Genomic DNA, 4745 nt, shown 5'->3' with positions numbered 1-4745 from the left:
GAACTACTCCAAGAGATAGTACCCAGATGATTCCTTTCCACCTGGTTTATGGAAGGGAAGCAGTGATACCTGTAGAGGTCGGAGAGGAATCAAGTCGGATCCTTGCTTATGGAAGTGACAACAGTGATAAATGACATATAGAATTGGATCTCATTATTGAAACCAGAGAACTTACAGCAATTAGGTTGGTCCCATACCGATGGAAGATGTGTCAGTACTTACAACAAGAAAGTTATACCTCGCTCTTTTCAAGTCAGAGACTTCGTCTGGAAGAAGCTTAAGCCAGTTGGTGATGTCGGAAAGCTAGAACCTCAATGAGAAGGACCTTATAAAGTTACTCAGTGGCTTAGTGGTGGATCTTATTATTTGGAAGACGCTAAGGGAAAAGAGTTCAGCAGACCTTGGAATGCCACTCATCTTCGACCTTACCGTATTTAAACTTATATAAATTTTCTTATCATTTTTTGTATGAACATTTTGTGGTTATTTAATATAAGTTTTTCTCTTCCAAGCTGAACCCCGAGCTCGAAAAACTTACCTTACGACAGGCCAGAACACCGAGCTCTAAGCTCAAAGAACTTACCTTACAATAGGCCGGAACACCGAACTCCGAGCTCAAAGAACTTGCCTTACGACAGGCCGGAACACCAAGCCCCGAGCTCGAAGAACTTGTCTTACGATAGGCCGGAACATTGAGCCCCAAGCTCGAAGAACTTGCCTTACGACAGGCTAGAACACCGAGCCCCGAGCTCAAAGAACTTGCCTTACGATAGGCCGGAACACCGAGCTTCAAGCTCGAAGAACTTGCCTTACGAACAGGCTGAAATACCGAGCTCCGAGCTCGAAGAACTTTCCTTACGACAGATCAGAATATTGAGCCCCGAGCTTGAAGAACTTGCCTTATGACAGGCTGAAATACCAAGCCTCGAGCTCGAAGAACTTGCCTTATGACAGACCGAAACACTGAGCCCCAAGCTCGAAGAACTTGCCTTACGACAAGCCGGAACACCGAGCCCCGAGCTCGAAGAACTTGCCTTGTGACAGGTCTAGAACACCGAGCCTCAAGCTCAAAGAACTTGCCTTACGACAGGCCAGAACACCGACCCTTGAGCTCGAAGAACTTGGCTTATGACAGGTTAGAACATCGTGCCCCGAGCTTGAAGAACTTGCCTTACGACAGGCTGAAACACAGAGCCTCAAGCTCAAAGAACTTACCTTACGATAGGACGGAATATCAAGTCCTGAGCTCGAAGAGCTTGCCTTACGATAGGCTGAAGCATCGAGCCACTGAACTCGCCGATTTGCCCTACCATAAGACGGAACACCGAACCCTGAGCTATAAGACTTACCTTACAACAGACCGAAACACCGAGCCATTGAGCTCGAAGACTTGCTTTACGACAGGCTGGAATACCAAGCCACCGAGCTCGCGAATTTGCCTTACGACAGGCTGGAACATCTCGAGCCCCGAGCTCGACGATTTGCCTTACGATAGGCCGAAACATCGAGCCACCGAGCTCATCAATTTGCCTTACGATAGGCCCGAACACTGAGCCACCGAACTCACGGATTTGCCTTACGACCAACCAGAACACCGAGCCACCGAGCTCGTGAATTTGCCTTACAACAGGTTGGAATACCGAGTCACTGAGCTCGTGGATTTGCCTTATGACAGGCCGGAACACCAGGCTATCGAGCTCACAACAGGCTGGAATATTAATACACCAAGTCCGCAAATTTGCTTGGCGGCAGGATGAGGCATCTTGCTCACCAGGTTATGTCTCAAGCCCTTGCTGTACAACTACATTTCTTTTAGTTCTATCATAAGTTCAACACCAGATAGCGTGCCTCGTAGAAATATGATATCTCGCACTTATGAAGGTACCTCTTTTATTCTTTCCTTAAAATCTTTTTCAGAACCATGTCATGCATATATAGATCTTTCATTGAAGTTTTAGAAACAATATCAGCACAACCAACATACATAAGGAAATGGGTCTTTGAGTTAAAAGGCAATGTTAATTCAGGACAAAAACCACTACGATTCCTATCTTGATAAAAAGGCACTCAAAGGGGTATTACGTAGTGTGGAATTCAAATGCAAACATTGGGATAGAGGTCATTACAATTCTTGGGTCACTAAAAGTCAGGTTTAGTAAAATGTTACTCAAGACAATATTACACAGTTTAAAGGGAAAACCTGCACATAGGATAATAATCACTACAATTTCTAAGGTACCAAAAAGCAAAGTTCAATAGTGTCTTAAAACAATATTACATAATTAAAAGAAGTTCGTTAGTCTTGTCTCTCAGACTCTGGTAGGCTGTCCCAATCCTTTTTGGGATCTAAGAAACTTAGGTCGGCCCCCTTAGGTATCAGTCCAGATTGTATAAATTATCAGCCGACCCTTTTAAAACCATACTTCAGCATTCGACTAGTCTTAACTCCTAACAGGTCGTAGTATTCAAAGGATGTCAGGAAGGCAGCTTTCTTTTCTTGCCACCTACTCTCTTCCCCTTCTTGAAGAACAAACAACTCCTTCTTGGTGGCAACTAGTTACAATGATAGCCTTTCCTGCTTAGAAGATAGTTGTCCCTTTTGCTTCTTTTCCTCATATAGCTGGAACTCTAAGTCTTGACTTTTCATTACGACTTCACATAAATCATGGGGCAGATCTCCTTGTTGCACATGGATAGTAGCCAGCTCAGCCTCTACTCGAGTCTTCTCTTTTTTATAGAGGTCAACCTCTTCTTAGCCTTGGAAGTTTCTTCTTGAGATAACCTCAGAGCGGCTTGAGTTTTCTTTAGCTCTTGCTCTAAGTGGCAGAGCTGAGTCATCCGGAGTTCAACATCTTTCTTCAGCTTCACTATCTCCTCTGCGACCTTCCTCACCTCGGCTATGCCTCTTCGTTAGCTATACGTGGCTTCTCTATTTCAGCACGGGTTCGAGCCTCCTCAATGTCTCTGGTTGGACTTTTCAATTGATTCTTTAGCTCAGCCACTTGGGTCTCTAGTTGACGACGGGTAGAGGTCATCAATGGCATGCGATGACCCAGTTCTCGATATTCTTTCTAAACCTGATCAAAATACCATTTTACTGATCCCTACTAATGTTATTCTACAATGTAGTATTAAAAAATTCCAAATGATACTCACCTTAGCTAGTGAACCATTTCAGTGTTTTGATGTGCTCCTGTAAGAGTACGGGTATCGTCAAGTAATAAAAGATATCGAACCACAGGGACCGTAGAATTTAATCACTAAACTTTACACAAAGAGAGTTGTGAATACAAGAGTTTTGGGTGATGAGGGAAGAGTGAGAGAAGTCAAGTACATACACCTCAATCAAAGGTAAATCAGCTAAATGACAGGATTGGAAAACGATCCTAAGATTTCAAATTTCTCGAGATTATGGTTGATTGATCATCGATTCCTCAATGATAATACTAATGTAGAGATTCTAACCAAGATATCCAATCGGACCTCGTCAAGACCTTTTGAAATAAACATGACTCCTCTAATATTACGACTGCTAGTCCGAGATTATACCTAGATAGCCTGGTTCTATAGCTCTCCCGCTATTATCGGGTACTCCAGCAATACTACTGGTATCCTACTCCCTGTCACCGAGTACTCAATTAAGGACCTCTTCCTAGCAATCAATAACCATTAGTTATCTCTCATGAGAATTTATTACAATCTAAGAATCTCCTCGAAAAGTCCGGTTAAAGGTTCACCTTCTGTCACAAGACACCCCGATCATACAATCCTAAGATTTCCATTAAACTATAGTTTGTTCTCATCCATATAAAATTAAGCTTTCAAAAACATAACATTAAATAAATGCAAGGCACAAATCAATATAGCAAAGCATAGTCAAATCCTTGAACATGGCAAATAGCAAATCCATAGATTATAATCATCCATTTATATCTCGATTCCTCCTACATTCTAGAATCTAGAGGTCTACTCCATGACGGAGGAAATACAATACAAAGAAGAGAGAAAGTAGTATATCTTACCCCTAAATTTGAAAGAAGAAAAGGGTAAAACACTTATCAATGGGTACAATCTTCCTTGGCTTGCAGTCTCCTCCTCGACGGTGGATAGAATTGGCGGAGCAGTCCTCAACGGGTGGATGGATCGCTGAAATCTTCTTCGGATAGCGGCTATGGTGTCTTTGATTCACCTCCAAGTACTCGCCCCCTTTTTCAGAGTTTTTTTAGAGGGGTTTATACATGCCCAGAAGCGACACGGTCGTGCCTCATGACACAACCCAAGAAGCATGCCTTAACATTCCGTCACACGGCCGTGCCTAATAGGCACGACCTTAAACAAGTCTGGTTCTGAAAAATAGACACGGCCATGCCTTGTCGGCACTGCCCGTGGCTGGCTTCAACCTGGAAAGAGGCACGACTGTGCCTCTTAGACACGATTGTGCCTCTTAGACACGACTCCAGCCACTTGTGCCTCTGGTACTAGAACACGGCCGTGCCTTATTGGCACAGCCCATGGTCTGATTAGCTCTGGATTGAAGGCACGACTGTGCTTTGTGGCATGGCCTAAAGCAGCTGGTATTCTATAGGATTGGCACGGCCGTGTCCCAGGGATATGGCTGCTGGCTTGGTTCGGTGGATGAGGCACGACCCTGTCTTGTTCTTTCTCCCTTTCGCCTTATTTTTCTCCAAATTTCATCCTGCAAATACACAAACACGAGAGTGTTGGGACTGGTGCATTTGCTAGAT

Source organism: Curcuma longa, chromosome 6 (genome assembly GCF_044706935.1).
Source record: "Curcuma longa cultivar G26 ecotype Majalengka, Jawa Barat chromosome 6, ITB_CL_G26_1.1, whole genome shotgun sequence".
NCBI classification, from domain to species: domain Eukaryota; kingdom Viridiplantae; phylum Streptophyta; class Magnoliopsida; order Zingiberales; family Zingiberaceae; genus Curcuma; species Curcuma longa.
The sequence above is the reverse complement of the archived record's forward strand: the minus strand, read 5'-3'. Positions refer to the sequence as shown.